The sequence below is a fragment of the Mandrillus leucophaeus genome, unplaced genomic scaffold (genome assembly GCF_000951045.1).
Source record: "Mandrillus leucophaeus isolate KB7577 unplaced genomic scaffold, Mleu.le_1.0 Scaffold186, whole genome shotgun sequence".
Taxonomy (NCBI): Eukaryota; Metazoa; Chordata; class Mammalia; order Primates; family Cercopithecidae; genus Mandrillus; species Mandrillus leucophaeus.
Window position 1 is genome coordinate 4,377,450 of NW_012101876.1, and position 17,518 is coordinate 4,394,967.

A 17,518-nucleotide genomic window follows, 5' to 3' on the forward strand; every position below is an offset into this window, starting at 1 on the left:
AATAGCAATTATATTTTATTGAATGAAACACAGCTTAATTAGGTTAGGCCAAGGAGGGCTATTTCCTTACCAATGTGCACACCTTGAGGGAAGGACAAAATATTAAAGATAACTAGAATTTGCGATTCTAACACCCCCTGAAGCTCTCCATCTCTCTTCTCTGCATGTCAACTCTAATCCTTAGATAGACTTTTTTCACAAAGACTGGAATGTTGTTTCCATCAACCTTCAGGGTCACATTTATCTTCTGAGGAATGGAAACTCATTTTTTTTGAACCTGGGATCCTAGGGCTAACTGGCCAAACTTGGGTCAAGGGCCATCCCCAAAGAACTGTGGCTAGGGAGGTGGGATCCTGACAAAACAGCATTTGTCTTTGGATTGTAGAGGCAGAATAAATGTTTCCTAGGAAGGGGAAGGGAATGTAACTTCAGGAATTAAAAAAAAAAAAAAATCAGATGGCTATCCAGTACAGACATTGCTTTCTGGTTCCAATTGCTGTTGGAGGTGGAGGGTTTCTCCTCATGAGACATGGCTCCCCAGTCTTGCAGAGTTGAACTTAGGACTTTTTCAGACCCACCTCTCATGTCACCCTCTCATTAAGACTTTATTGACTATACCACCCCCAACCACCCACACACTGTTGGCTTCACCTTCCACTGTGATGCTGTAACATGAAGTAATAAGCCATGATTACAGTGTGCTGCCAACTGTTGTGTTTTCCAGAAGACCATAAGAAAACGTTGATCCAACTTACTGCAGTAAAGGTAAATACAACATTGACAGTCTTAGTAGTGTCTCAGAAAGGAACTCAGGGAGGATATTTATAGGGTTTAGGTCTTAGATTGAGTGAATTTCAGGTAGGTTTTGCAAGACAGCAAACTGTTTGGGTTTGGCAGAGTTCATGACATAATATCTTTGAATTGTTGGGACACAGGGAGATGAAGGAGTTGAAACAAGTCTTCTAGAGCAAGCTGGTTGACATAGGTAAGTAAGCCTCTTTGGTTAGTTACAGCCTTGTCTATTAGGAGCAAGTATTTCTTAAAGCAAGTAGTTAAGTCATTTTTGCTTATTTTCAGCATGGCTTAAACATAGAGAAAGTAAAGTATACTATATTCCAATATTATTTAGTACACAGAGAGGAAAGTATTTGGCTTCAGTTATCGATAATGCATTTTAATCGTTACTTTTTATCTGTTGGTATATAGGAATGACCAAGGGTCACTGAGTCACATGTAAGAAAAATGTTATTTTATCTTTTAATAATTCTGATTACATCAGTGAGAAAGTTAATCATATTTCCATTTAAATCATCTCACATCCAAAATCACCTTGCATATTTCTGATAGTACGGTTTTCACATTTTCAAATATACCATCAATATTTCCCAGTGGGAATCAACGAGTTCAGGGTAGAGCAGAATTTGCTATCTCTTACTCTGATGTTAGTTCCTTATTTAAAACAGCTGCAGAAAATATAGATCATGAAGGTTCGGTTAATAAAAGACAAATGTGACTAATGATGAAGCCTGAAAAAAAATTTAATGTCTTTTCCACACTTTTGAAATTCTGGATTACTTTTCTTTTATTCAATACCTTTTTATTTTCTAGAGAAAATGGAAAGTGAAAACCAAGTCAAAGTAATGTAAGTCCAATTGTGTTCCGTGTTAGAAAATTGAAAAGTTGGCACTTTTAGTGCCTGAATTCCTTCAGACGTTAAGCTCCAAACTTCTGCTTTCTGAAGAAAATTAAGTTAATGTATCCTTAATGGAATAAATGCAATTCTCAATAGTGAATAAATTTCACATTATGATTTCTTTAGGGAAATCCTTGTTTCAATTTTATAAGCAGAAGAAAGGAAAGGAAATGTTAAAATCTGTGGAAAAGTTGTAGATTCCTGGAGCCACTTTTATTTCATGATTGTGAAAGTTAAATCATAATTGTATTGCAAATAAAAACATTTCTAGAATAATACTTTCTAGAGAAGTCTCTAAACAACAAAAGAACCCCCAAAACACAAACCCACAACTTCTTTTTGGCTTCATTACTATTTGGATATTACCCTAATTGTGAAGAAAAAACCCCGCCCTTCTCCTGAAGTATAAAGTAGGCCTCCTTTCTCCCTTGGGGCATTACTCTTGGTTGGGGAAGGATATCTCAATTCATAAATCTTTACACACTGAGGGTATGTGGACATCACAGTAGCAAAGTTTTGGTCTGGGCCAGGCATGAATGTGAAATAGATGTATATTGTGTCCCCCCAGACTCTAGCTTCCTGATATTCCAGCCCATAGACTCTCTCTGGGCTTCACTCTGGTGACCAATGGCACATTTTCCATTAAAACCTCGACAAATCTGAGACTCATTGATACTGAAGGGTGAGTCTAGGCATTCAAATCCAGGATTTCAGGATATTCTGTGCAGAACACCCCATAACCCTGACTATTCCAAGTGGATTCAAAATAGATAAAATACACTTTTTTTTTTTTTTTAGAAAAACCATTTTCAACTTACATCATTTTTTTCTTATTAATGAAAAACAACAACAAAAAACAGTTTTTGGTTTAAACATATTTGTGTTCTCTTTGTAAAAAACATTAAATAACAAAAGGATAAAATCCTGACAGTCCTCATTACACTTCCCTCTCTTCATTCTTCCAACCCATTCTTTCTAAGACATACTTTGAAACTTCCTAGTTAACTTCAGAAGCAATCTCAGAATCGTGTTCTTGCTGAGCAAGGGTGACCTCTCATCACTCATGTTTCCTCTTAACCTTTTAATAAACTTTCATCAGTGTAAGTAATTGTAACATATCTCTTCACAGACAGCCTGAAGAAGCTAGCAGGCTGAAGCAATGGATTGATTGAACTTAACCACTCAAGCTAGGAGTACCTTTACTGGCGGGTGATACACATATATGTAATATAAAATCTCAACCTGAGTACATGTCCATACAAACCAAACAAAAAATAAGCCATGCATGTATGAATAGTCTATGCTTTCCAAGTTCTTCACTATGATCTATGTACTAAAAATCACATCTTCATTTTTGTTGCCTGCTCCATTTCCCCATCATGCCCTTTCTAGAAGTTGCTGGATAAAACTCCTGCTGCCTTTAGCATCAGGGGTGCCTTACTTTCTCTCTTATCGGGTTTCCCCCAGGACTTTGCTCCTCCTTGGGCATTTTCGCTGGTTCTCTGCAGGCTGCCTCTGAGAAATTGGGAAATTTGGAGCCAAATGGCGAGTCCTCTGCCCAAGTAGTAAAAGTGATCGCAGCTCGGCCTCCAGCAAAGATTGCCGTTGGTTTCTGAGAAATTCTGACTTCCTAAGTTCATTTGGCAGACAGCGGCTTCTCTGAAACAAAACAAAGCCAGCAAACAGCTGGAGCGTCTCTGGACACTCACATTAAAATTTGTGAAGAGTTAAAAGCCCCAGGGAAGAACCCGGCCAAGGGCACGGGTCAGCGCCGGCTTAAACGAGTCTCTCAGAGCACGCAGCGTTTGCTCGGGGCACCCACCTGAAGCTGCGCAGCGCGGGCCTGGGCTTCCGGCGCGCGCTCCATCCAACTGCGCCGCGGGCGCCTGAGAGGCGCGCGGTTACTGCGCTCAGGCGCTCGGTGCGGCCTCTTTTGGAGAGTTGGGGTGGTTTCCAGGGTCCGCAGTGTCCCCTGACCCCGGGAAAGCTGAGTAAGTATGGGGTACGGGAACTTGGGGCCTCAGGCAGGCGAGGGAGAAAACCTCAGGTAGACAGGTGGATGTAAGGATTCTCCTTTCTGGTGATTTGCACCTGTTGACGCCCTCAAATCTGGGCTCCAAGGAATTTTACAGATGGTTGAGACAGGTTCTGAAAGGTAGACTCAGAATTCAAATGAACCTTAGAGCAGTGCTATCCTAAGTGTGGTGGAAGGACTAATACATCGCCTTCCCCTGGCAACTTGTTAGAAATGAAAATTCCTGGACCCCACCAAACCCTGTAGAACCCAATCCCTTCTTACTCAAAGTGTTTTCTGAGAACCAGCATTCTCTAGGGGCTTATTAAAAATGCAGAACTCAGGGCTCACTCCAAAGCTGCTGAATCAGAGTCTACATTTTAATAAGATGCCCAGGTAATTCATATGCACGTTAAAGCTTGAGAAACACTTTCTTAATTAACCACTTCCTAAAAGAGCCACTTTCTAGAAGTACTACTTGAAGAGTCACGTAGCCCAGAGCTTCCCAGCTGGTGTGCTTCGTGAGAACTGTGATAGGCTGAGCCATTGATCTCTGTAGCCTGGGACTCTGGGATGGAAGGCCATGGGCTAAGAACCTGAATAATATTGTCATTTCCTGTGTATTCCACCATCTATACCTGTGCTATCCAAGAGGGTAGCCACTCACCATATTGGCTACTGACCATTTGAAATGTAACTAGACTGAGTTGAGATGTGCTATAGAAGTAAAATACACAGCAGATTTTGAGGACTTAGTATTAAAAAAAAGTAAAATATTTCATTAATTTTTATATTGGTTATACATTGAAATTGTAATACTTTAGATATATTGGGTTAAGTAAAATATTTAATTAATTTCATCTTTTTTTTTTTTTTTTACTTTTGTTAATGTGCTACCAAAAAAGTTAAAATTACATACACAGTTTGCATTGTGTTTCTACCCAATGGTGCTGATGTGGATTGCTTTAGATGGCAAAAAGAAGAATCAAAATTAAAAACCTAGAATAGATACAAACTGGGAGTGCACATTAATTCTATTTAAATTCAAAAATAAACTTGAAATAACTGTGATATTATAATCACAAAGCAAGAATTACACTTCTTGAAAAAAAAGCTACAATATAAAAATCCCTAAAGTTTAAAAGATAATTTCACGATAATAGATTGAGAGATTCTTCTTGCCCCTATAAAATGCAAACAAAAATTTAAAGAAGAGAAAGGAAATGTAAGCAGACTAAATTTTATCTTTCATAGGTGGAAGTTATCAATATTATTTTATTTCTAAAGTTGATAAATTTGGAAATATAAGTTAAAACATTTTATTTATAAATTATTTTACGAGTTTACCCTAAGTAAAAATTAAAGAGAGATATATACACCTCTCAAATACTTAGGGTAAACTAGCAAAATTATATATATATATACACACACACACACACACACAGACACTTAGGGTAAACTAGTAAAATAATATATATATGTGTGTGTGTATATATACGTATATATAATATATATACACACACCCACACACATAAAGTTAATGATTAACGAAAGGGAAATAGACAATGAAAAGAAACATAAGGCAAAGTAAGTTAAACAAATCATGTAGTAGTGGAAAGTAAAGAATAATTTATTTAAAAGAGATGAAAGTAAGCCCAAACATATATTTTATAATATAAAATAAAAAGAGTATAGCAAAGACTTGGAATCAACCCAAATGTCCATCAGTGACAGATTGGATTAAGAAAATGTGGCACATATACACCATGGAATACTATGCAGCCATAAAAAAGGATGAGTTTGTGTCCTTTGTAGGGACATGGATGCAGCTGGAAACCATCATTCTTAGCAAACTATCACAAGAACAGAAAACCAAACACCGCATGTTCTCACTCATAGGTGGAAACTGAACAATGAGATCACTTGGACTCAGGAAGGGGAACATCACACACCGGGGCCTATCATGGGGAGGGGGGAGGGGGGAGGGATTGCATTGGGAGTTATACCTGATGTAAATGACGAGTTGATGGGTGCAGCACACCATCATGGCACAAGTATACATATGTAACAAACCTGCACGTTATGCACATGTACCCTACAACTTAAAGTATAATAATAATAAATAAATTTAAAAAAAAAAGAGTTTAAGTCCTTATCTTAAAAAAAATCACAGATTTGATCAAAAAGCTGAATCCAGCCACACACTGTCTACAATAGATACAACTAAAACAAAATAGATTTGATAATTGACATTAAGTTGCTTGCAAAAGACACACCACCCAAGAAGAAGCAGGGTTTATGATATTATATCAGAAAATGTTGAGGTCAATAAAAACTATATTAAATGAGATGTAGTGCATACTTTTTTCTACCCGCTCTTCCTTTTTTCGCATCTTCTTTTTTCAACCGAGATCTATGAAGTGTTAACTATTGACCGGGTACCCATAGAGATTGAGGATACAACAGTGGACCAAAGCAGACAGTGATGGTGCAAGTGATAATCAAAAGTCAGATAATAATGGTAAACAAGTTATGAATATGTTCCACATTGAAAAGATAACTGTCATAAATCTTATGAAATAACTAGCATAGTGTAGAAATGCATGAAGCAGAAACTGCAGGAAATAAGAGAATTGATGAAAACATAGTTGTAGGGGAAATGTTGAGACACTCATTAGTCCTTGAGAGTTAAGATAGGCAAAAATAAATAAAGATTAGTCTATTAGTATAGACTAGTAATGAACTCTATCATCAGGAGCAAATGTGATTTCTTTTCTAGCATTAAGCATTTCAAAAACTGAGCATTATGTCAGTAGAAAAGTAATTGTGGTTTTGCCAGTAAAAGTAATAGCAAAGACCTGAATTACTTTTGCACTGATCTAATGTATACTAGGTTATATATAGGGGAAACTTTGACATATTTCAGGAAAGAGTACAGAGTACATTCTCTAACCACAATGCATTGAAACCAAAAGTAACTAATAAAAGAGCTACATTCACACTGAAAAATAAAACAACCCCAATAAAACAACCAAATCAAAATAGAAAATCTCTTGATTTTCAATTGAAGAAATAAAAAATGCAGTCACTTGAAAAATTCAAACCATAATTGAGGAATATCTGGCCTGTAGTAATGATGAGCATGCTTCATATCAAAGCTGATGCTGTACTCAGGAAAATGCATTACCTCAAAAAGCTCTCATTACTAAATAAGAAAGAATAGAAGTGGATTAATCATTCAATTCAGCAAGTTAGGGGGAAGGCAAAACAAAACTATGTAAAATAGAATGAAGTAAAAATAAAGACAGGAAATTGAGAATTAAGACAAAGAATAACAATAGAATTGAGTAATAAATGAAAAACATCTTTTGGGAAAAACACACAGTAAACAGGATAAAATACTAGTTACCATAATCCAGACCAAAAAGGAAGAATGAAAACAAATGTATAGCACTAGGAATGAGAAATTTGACATAACCCTAGAGAGTAGAAAAAAGGGGTAATAATTTATTTGACTTTATCATAAACAATTGGAAACCAGGATGAAATGGAAAATGATAGGAGGGCACATGAATGATAATTGCAACATCTAGCTAAAGAAGCAATAGAAAATCTAAGTGGCCGGTAACCTGGAAGGAACTGAGAATTGCTGCAAGCTAACACTTTTGGCCTTGTCAGTACATGGGTAATTCCTTTCAAAACTCCCAATAACTGGCAATTGCTCTGTCACTTAAAATGTTTAGAACAAAGATAAAGAAGAAAAGCTTCCAGATCATACTTATGAATCCAGCAGGATTGATACCTGACAAAGATAGCTCACACACACAAAAAAATAGGCATTCTCACCTTTGAACAATAACGCAAAATTCCCGAATCAAATATTAGCAAGTAAAATTCAACAGCACGTAAAAGGAAATGTAGGATAATGAAGTGGAATTTATTTTAGAAAAGCAAAAATCATTCAATATTAATAAATCTAATAAATTATTCACCAATATTTTGTAAATAAAGTTCAACATATGGTTATATTTGAAAAGAAAAAGCATATGTGATCATTGTAGTAGATGCTGAAAAGGTATTGGGTAAGGTAAAATTTAGCAGCCATTCTTGATTTTCTTAAATCTTAGGTTAAAATAAGAAATATTTTAACATAATCAGAAATATATATTATAAATCAACTGCCATGTTGACATGTGTAATGAAGAAAACACTTAAAATATTACCATTAACTGGCCGGGCATGGTGGCTTATGCCTGTAATCCCAGCACTTTGGGAGGCCGAGGCAGGCGGATCACGAGGTCAGGAGATCGAGACCATCTTGGCTAACACAGCGAAACTCCATCTCTACTAAACAAAATACAAAAAAAATTAGCTGGGCATGGTGGCGGGCACCTGTAGTCCCAGCTATTCGGGAGGCTGAGGCAGGAGAATGGCATGAACCCGGGAGGTGGAGCTTGCAGTGAGCCGAGATCGTGCCACTGCACTCCAGCCTGGGCGACAGAGTGAGACTCCATCGCAAAACAACAACAACAGCAACAACAAAAATTACGATTAAATTAGGAACATTATCAACACCACTCTTTAACATTGTTGAAGTTCTGGTCAATGTAATAATATAAGATATATACATTGAGAGAGGAGAAATCAAAATTATTATTTTTATTTAAAATGAGAATATACTGGAAAAGTCTAAGCAAGCCAACAAGAAAGTTCAGCAAAGTGGTCAATAGAAATAATTTAATAACATGAGTAAGAGAAAAGGTTCAACTTAGAATAGCAACAGATATAAAACATCTAGGACTGTGTATATTAATAATAAGAGCACGTAAAAATAAATAAATACAAAGACAAGCACTCACAGGCAAAATGGTCAAAAATCTTAAGTGTACAGTTAATAGAAAAATACCTTTCCCAATCTCACTAGTAATTATAGAAATGCAAATTCAAAGAGCCATATGGTAATGTGGAATTTCTTCCCCTCAATCAGGATTCCAAAACTTCAAAAGTATGTTGTGAGAGTGTGGGGAAATAAGGACTTCCATATGTTCCTGAGGGAAAATATGATTTGGCACACTTCTTTGCTGCAGTTGCCTAATATTGACCATAATTTTAGATATACATTCCTTTTGACCCTGAATTTCCATTCCCAATAAGTGATCCTTTAGAAATATAATACTTCTTCCACTGTGCAATGCTGTTTATTGCAACATTGTTTGGAATTGTGAAAAAATTGGAAACAACCTAAATATCTATTTATAAATAATTAGTTAAATAAACATTGATATAAAGGAATACTATGCAGCTGTTAAGATGAATGAAGTAGATCAAGAGTGATATTAAAAATAGTTAACAATGACTACGCATTGACCAATCAGAATGGATGTTGATTTCAACTAGTATGGTCAATAGAGTCTGACAATTTTTAAGGACTTTCAAATGGTTAAATAAGTATGGAAATAGATTGACTGTTAATATGATTATTAGTACAGTATAAATGAGGTAGGTACATTTAGGAAGAATATTTGAGCCATCAATTGTTTTTAAAATTTAAGAAACAATACCAGGCAGAATAATAGAGATTATATAATAATAGTAAACTTGTATAATTGTTTTGTGCAGGTTTAACAACTTGCCACCAAATAAAGGTTTGTTGGAGCACAGCCATGCAGGACCAATTTATCCATTAGGCACAGTGTTTTAGAAGCCTATGACATGTTTAATTTAAAAAAATTAGAAGAAAAATGAATATTTAGGTCAAAAATTGTTTAATTTTTTCTCACACAAGGAAAAAAAATGTAATTGTTAGGACTCATAAGTCTATTAAATTTTGCCTAAAACCGAAATAAATTAAATTGTAAAGTACTTAAAGTTATATTAATAATTTTTAATTTGTTATATTATGGTGAGAGAATCCTATAAAGCAAAAGTGTATGGCACCCACAGCAAAAATAATTTTTAATTCATTTTATTATGAGAGGATTCCATAAGGCAAAAGTGTGTAGGACCAGCAGAAGTCATAGGTGGTTCTGCAGTCACGCTTGTTTGTTTACATATTTTCTGTGGCTGCTTTTGCAAGGGCAAAATTGAGTAGTATATTTGTCCTGGAGACCGTCTGGCCTACAAAGCCTGAAATACTTACTTACTTTTTCTTCACAAAAAAGTTTAGCTTAGTGTATTAGCACTCATGATATTATAGAAAGTTATCTTGATGAACTGGATTTTATTTTTAGTTATTTACTTCCACCTAGACTGTTAATTTTCAAGAAAAGGTTCTGCTTTTAAAGTGTTCACAATTCATGACCATTTGTTATGGGGAAATGTCAACTACATCAGCTCAAAATTGTGAGAAAAGGAAAATTACCAAATAACCAATATTTATATTAAATCATTTTCATACCAAACACCAGAAAGAGTATGAAGAGAATGAAGAAAAACATGAAGTTTTACAGGAAAAATCCCCAATAGATCTCCAAATAACGTGCTTTTCCTAGACATCAGCTGCAAATGAGCATCTGCTTAGTGTGGCATTAATGTAATGCAGTGGCTTCAAGAACAATCCAGCAGGTACCAGTGCTGAGAATATTGTTCCTGTACTCTAATGCCAATTTTTAATAATTTCATTATTAAAGTTTTAATAAAATGATAATAATTTACACATTTGGGGTAAAACTTCTGATTTATTCTTGAATTCTTCAAATTCATATTATGAGGGAGATATTTAAGCTTAGGCCTGTTTTGATCATATATTGATTTAAGATGCAGACAGCATTCAATTAATGTAGATTATGATTCATTTATGCATAGGGAAACCTTCTGGAAGACTACATCCAACCAGTAGGAGTTTTATTATGTCTCTAGGGAATGGGAATATGTATCATTTGTGGTGAAAGTAGTCCATGCAGCCACGAAGGCGAAGATTGTTACTGACATTGATTAACATTGCTTGCTCCCTGGGGATAATAAAGCAGGCCAAGTTTGTTTTGTTATTATTTTTAAAGGCTCTGTGCACCACTTTATTGCTAGTGCAGACTACTACCACAGCCCTTCCTTCGTTATACCATTCTTATGATAAAATAATTCATCATCCAAACTGTGCACTTAACGAAGTTAACCCTTTTGAGGTATAATTTATATATAATATAATGCATCCATTTTAAATGTACTATTAGAACTGTTTGGCAAATGTATATTTCCACGTAACCACAATCAGTATAGAGAGCATTTCCATAATCCCAAAAAGTCTCTCATGCTCAGACTGAAGTTCTATTTAAGTTCACAGCAAAATTGAGCAACAAGTACAAAGTTCCTATATGCTTCCGTACCCCAAACACACGAGGCCTCCCCTGCTATCAATATCCTGCACCAACGTGGTACATTTATTACAATCGATGAACCTACATTGACACATCATTGTCATCGAAAGTCCAAAGTTTATCTTAGGCTTCACTCTTGGAAATGTACATTTGATGAATTTTGACAAATGTATAGTGACATGTATCCATTATGATAGAATCAGACAGAATAGTTTTTTAAAATCCTCTGTGCTCTCTCTGTTCATCCCTCCATACCTCCTAGCCACTGACAGCCACAGATCTTTTTACTGTCTTTATAGTTTTACCCTTTCCAGAATGTCATATAGTTGTGAAAATACAATATATAGCCTTTTCGGATTGACTCCTTTCATTTATTAATGTGCATTTAAGGTTTGTGTCTTTTAGTGGCTTGATAGTGTATTTCATTTTAGTCCGAAATAATCTATTGGCCTGAATTACTACAGTGTATCCGTTCATCAACTAAAAGGCGTATTGTTTGCTTCCAAGTTTTGGCAATTATAAATAAGGCTGAACATCCACGTGTAGTTTTTTCTATGGACATAAGTTTTCAACTCATTTGGATAAATACCAAGAAGCATGATTGCTGGATTTTATGGGATGAATATGTTTAGTTTTGTAAGAAACTATCAAATTGTCTTCCACAGCGGCTGTGCCATTTTGCATTCATCCCTGTCAGCAGTGAATGAGAGTTCCTGTTGTTTCACATTCTTGCCAGCATTTGGTGTTGTCAGTGTTTTGGATTTTCACCATACTAATGGGTGTGTAGTAGCATCTTACTCTTTTAATTTGCAATTCCGTAATGCCATATGATGCTAACCATCTTTTCATATGCTTATTAGCCATCTGTATGTCTTCTTTGATGAGAAGTCTGTTCAGATATTTTACCCAATTTAAAATTGGTTTGTTTGTTTTCTTATTGTTGAGTTTTCAGAGTTCTTTGTACATTTTGGATAATAGTCTTTTATCGGATACGTCTTTTGCAAACCTTTCCTCCCCCAACCAATCTGTGGCTTGTTTTCTCATTTTGTTGACAGTGCCCTTCATAAAACATGGCATTTTAATGTTAATGAAGTGCAGTTCATTAATTATTTTTTTCATGGATCTTGTCTTTGGGGTTGTATTTCACAAGTCATTGCCAAACCCGATGTCATCTAGATTTTCTCCTATGTTATATTCTAGGAGCTTATGGTTTTGCATTTTGCATTTAGGTCTGTGACCAATTTTGAGATAATTTTTGGGAAGGGCGTAAGGTTTCCCTCTCTCTCTCTCTCTCTCTCCATATATATATATATATATATATATATAGGTATTTCATGTGGATGTCTGGTTGTTTCAGCACTGTTTGTTGAAAAAACTGTCTTTGCTCCATTGTATTGCGTTTGCTCCTTTGTCAAAGATCAGTTGACTATTTGTGCAGGTCTATTTCTGGGCTCTCCAGTCTATTCCATTGATTTGTCTGTTCTTTCACCAGTATTACACTGTCTTGATTACTGTAGCTTTACAGAAGGTCTTGAAGTGAGGAAGTGTCAGTCCTCCAACTTTGTTCTTCTCCTTCAAAATTGTATTGGTTATTCTGAGTCTTTTGCCTCATCATATAAACTTTAGAATCAGTTTGTCAGTATCAAAATAACTTGCTGACTTTGATTGGGATTGTGTTAAATCTATAGATCAATTTGGGAAGAACTCACATCTTGACAGTACTGAGTTTTTCTATCCATGAACATGGAATATCTCTCTTTTTATTTAATTCTTCTTTGATTTCTTTATTAGAGTTTTATAGTTTTCCTCATATAGATTTCAGACATTTTATATTATATTTTTAACTAAGTACTTCATTTTGGGGGGTGCTAATGTAAATAGTATTGTGTTTTAAATTTCAACTTCCAATTGTTTATTGCTAGTATACAGGAAAGCAACTGGATTTTGTATCCTGCATCCTTATGTTAATCACTTATCATCCCAAGAATTTTTTGTTTATTCTCTGGAATTTTCTACAACCATGTCATCTTCAAGCAGAGATAGTTTTATTTTTTCCTTCCAAATCTATATACATTTTACTTTCTTTCTTTGTCTTATTGCATTAGTTTGGATTTCCAGTACAAAGTTAAAAAGGAGTAATAAAAGAGGATGTATTTACATTGTTCCTGATCTTGGCAGGAAAGCTTCTAGCTTCTCATCATCATAGTGTTAGCTGTAGCTTTTTTGTAGATTTTCTTTATCAAGTTAAAAAGGTTTCCCTTTACTTCTGGATGACTGAGGGTTTTTAATAATGAATAGGTTTTGGATTTTGTCAAATCCTCTTTTTCCCTCTATTGATATGATTATGTAACTTTTCTTCTTTAGCCTGTTGATACAATGGATTTGTAAATTGATTTTTAATTGACAAGCCAACTTTACATACCTGGAATAAATCCCACTTGGTCATGATATATAATTTTTAATACATTGTTGGATTTGATTTGCTAATATTTTGTTGATGATTTTTGCATCTGTGTTCATGAAATATATTGGTCTGTAGTTTTCTTTTCTTGTGATGTCTTTGGTTTTTGGTGTTAGGGTAATGCTGGCCTCACTCAATCAATCAGAAATATTCTTTCTGCTTCTACCTTCTGAAAGAAATTGTTTAGAATTGGTATAATTTCCTCTTTAAATGTTTGGTAGTGCTTACCGTTGAACCCATCTGGGCCTATTATTGTTTTCTGTTTTGGAAGGTTATTAATTACTGATTTGATTTCTTGTGTGAGTTCTGTCAGATTGTGTCTTCATGGAATTGTTCCATTTCATCTAGGTTATTAATTTTGTGGGCATAGAGTTGTTCATAGTATTTTTTATTATCATTTTAATGTCCATGGGACTTATAGTGATGCTTCGTCTTTCATTTCTGATGTTAATAATTTATGTTCTCTGTTTTTTTAAATTAGCTTGGCTAGAGGCTTATCAACTTTATCATGTTTTCAAAGAACTAGTTTTTGATTTCATTGATTTTTCTCTATTAATTTTCTGTTTTCAATTTTATTGATTGCTCCTCTAAATTTTATCATTTCTTTTGTTCTGCTTATTTTAAATTTAATTTGTATTTTTTCTTATTTCCTAAGGTGGAAGCTTGGATTATTCATTTTATATCTTTCTTCTATTCTAACATATGCATTAAATGGTATAAATTTTTCTCTAACCACTTCTTTTGCTGCATCTCACAAATTTTGATAAGTTGTCATTTCATTTTCATTTAGTTCAAAATATTTTTAAATTTCTCATGAGATTTCTTAGACCCAGGTGTTATTTAAAACTGTGTGATTTAATCTCTTAACTATTTTGGGATTTTCCAGCTATCTTTCTGTTTTTTGTTTTTAGCTTAATTCCATGTGATCTGAGAGCAGACATTGTATGATTTCTCTTCCTTTAAGTTTGTTATCTTGTGTTTTATGGTCTATTTTGGTAAATTGAGAAGAATGTGTTATTCTGCTGTTGTTGGAAGAAATGGTCTATAGATGTTCATTGCATTCAGTCAATTGATGGTGTTGCTGAGTTCAACTATATCCTTACTGATTTTCTCCCTGTTAGAACTGTCTGTTTCTGATGGAGGATGTTGAAGCCTTCAACTATCATAGTGGATTCATCTATTTCTCCTTGAAATTCTATCAATGTTTGCCTCATATATTTTGGTGCATTGTTGCTAGGTGGAAACATGTTAAGGATTGCTGTATCTTCTTGGAGAATTGACTTCATCATTTTCTAATGCCCTTCTTTATCTCTGATAACTTTCCTTGCTCTGAAGTTTTCTCTGTCTGAAATTAATATGGTTACGCCTGCTTTCTTTTAATTAGTATTAGCATGGTATATCTTTCTCTATCCAATTTCTTTTAATCTACATTTATCTATATTTAAACAGGGTTCCTTGCAGAGAACATATATTCAATTTGTTTCAGTTTCTGACAATCTCTTTTAGTTGTGCATTTAAACCATTAAAGTGATTATTGATGCAGATGCATTAATATCTACCATATTTGTTACTAGATTCTATTTGTTGCCTTTGTTTTTTGTTCCAATTTTGTCTTCTACTCTTTTCTGTTTTTTGTGGTTTTTGTTGAGCATTTTAGGATTCAATTCTCTCTCCTTACTTAGCATATCAGTTATACTTCATTCTTTAGTGGTTGCTCTAGAGTTTGCATTTATAACTAATCCAAGTATACTTTCAAATATTACTATACTGCTTCACAGGTAGTGCAAATAACTTATAATAACAAAATAATTCAAATTCCTCCTTCTTTATCCTGTAAATAGGACTTTAGTCATGTAGTGGTAGATGTAGTGGTAAGGTATGGAGTGAGAAGAAGCATTCTATAGTTCTCTGATTAGGTTTCATTCCTTTAGTGAACCTGTGTTGCTGAGCTATGAACTTTACAAATGCCTCTCATTCTGTCTTCCGTCACTCTTGGGAGGGACAAGATGGTGTAATGGGGACTAGAGTTGGGTATTTCCTTTCGTCTAGGCCAGTTAGATTCTGATAAAACCCCAGCAGATTGAGTTCTGGTAAAATAGTTTCTCTTGAGAACATGCCTTGTTAAGAAGAACAGCGTGCTGTGGTGTATAAAAATGGTTCCTATTCCCCTCACTCTGCTGAATAATGAGGAATTTTTTCTTTTATCTTTACTGCAAGAGTTTGATAGAGCTCCTTGAGGTAAAACTTAATGAAAGTGTGGGTGCCTCTTTAGCAATTGCTTTTCTGGAATTTTTAACTATTAGATGTGTCCACATTGAACCTCCAGCCATTTGTCAATTACACTTCAAGTTTTCCTACCCAAGCACTGGTTCCTGCAAAGGTTTCAGCTCATGAGTTTCTGCTCCAATAAATTGTACTTGTGATTTTCCGTATCCTCCTGACTGTCTCTTTAATTTTGGGGCAGTGGTTTTCCCTGTGACAAAGAAAAATTATTAATTTTCAGTTTGCTTAGTTTTTTACTTGTTTTTAGGATGGAGTGACAACTTAGGTCCAAGCTACCTCATAGCAAACTAGAAACCATAGGCCCAGGTCAATTTTAAGACATAACTAAGGTGCTATTAATCGTTGCACTGGGACCACAGTCATAAATTGACACTGTCCTGGGAAGCCACATATTCTATTTGTGATTTTTTTCTCAAATTTTTGTTTGTTTTACTCCAGAAAAATAATTTCTAACTTAAGAATGAACCAAAAATATCCTCAACCCCACATCTTAGAAATAAATGCACATGACGTTTTTAAAAATTGGGATCATACTCTGCATAAGCATTTCTGCATTTCCCCCTAACCTACGATATCTTTTAAGTTTAGCAAGCATTTACTTGCTTTGCATTGTATTAGGACAACCCCAAAGTAGAAGAAAACATGGTCCCTTCTCTCAGAAGTTTCAGTGGAGATAGCACTACCAAACATATACACACGAATAAACAGTACAGCTAAATACAGTATATATCTTAGCTATTAAAAACTCGTGATATAGACTGAGTGTTTGGGGCAGATGGGAACACGGAGGATTAGATACAGACTGCAGTAGTCAGGGAGCAGGCAGGTCTAGTTCTGAAGTATAATTAGGATTTGAATTTACACTTAAGAAAAGCGCAAATTCCTTCAGCCTTGAAGCAGAAGGAAAAACGATGTGGATACTATGGTGCTTGGTCAGGTGCAAAGGGAATAGGAATTTGAGATCTCTCCAGTGAGTCTAGTTCTGCAAAGTTGCAGCAGGAAAGAACCATCATAGAGGCCCTAATCTTGGATATCCCAGTAGGTCTGGTATCCAGGCATTTTCAAAGGTTGTCAATTGAATTCTGGTCAGGATTCTTTTTGGTCCTGTATTAGTAAAACCCTACTCAAACCAGCTCAAACACAAAATAGAATTTATTGACTGAGACACCTGAAAAGTCCAGGGATTAATCAGGCTGATCAAGCTGCTCAGTTGACATCATCAAAGATACATCTCTCTTGATCTTGGGATTCTTCTTCATGGTGGCAAAACCTGTATATTGGCTGAGGCTCTCTGACTTTGATGGTGTAGGTCAAGTGCTCATTGTTGGATCAGTCACAGTGACTGTAGCAATGCTGGTCTAAGCCAGGTATACTTTCCTGGAGTAGGAGTGAGGTCAAGATTTCAGCAACTACATGGTTTGAAAGTGGGGAAAGAGAATCCTCAGAAGAAGTAATGAAAGTTGGGCAGACAAAATCAACAAATGTTTCCTTTAAGATGTTTCCTTTAAGAGGTTTTATATACATGGTCTCATATAAACTTCTCAACAACACAATGTTATAGCTATTATTTACCACAACTTGCAGAAAAAGACATTGAGGCCCAGATTTTCTCTCTGGGACTATACCTCTGTGTTTTCTTTTATTTTTTATTTTTTATTTTTTATTGTTATTATACTTTAAGTTCTAGGGTACATGTGCATAACGTGCAGGTTTGTTACATATGTATACTTGTGCCATGTTGGTGTGCTGCACCC

General features: G+C 35.1%; 1 protein-coding gene across 3 annotated transcripts in view; it reads left to right on the forward strand.

Moving 5' to 3' along the window:
• The first annotated feature begins 3,233 nt into the window (after positions 1-3,233).
• The window catches only part of COL6A5 (collagen, type VI, alpha 5), a 123,899-nt gene continuing 109,614 nt past the window's right edge, over positions 3,234-17,518 (forward strand). For 2 of the 3 annotated variants that reach the window (XM_011977963.1, XM_011977964.1), the window contains exon 1: positions 3,234-3,684. The gene's annotated coding sequence lies outside the window, so the exon portion shown is untranslated. The remainder of the gene's footprint in view (positions 3,685-17,518) is intronic. The other variant, XM_011977962.1, reaches the window with a different exon arrangement.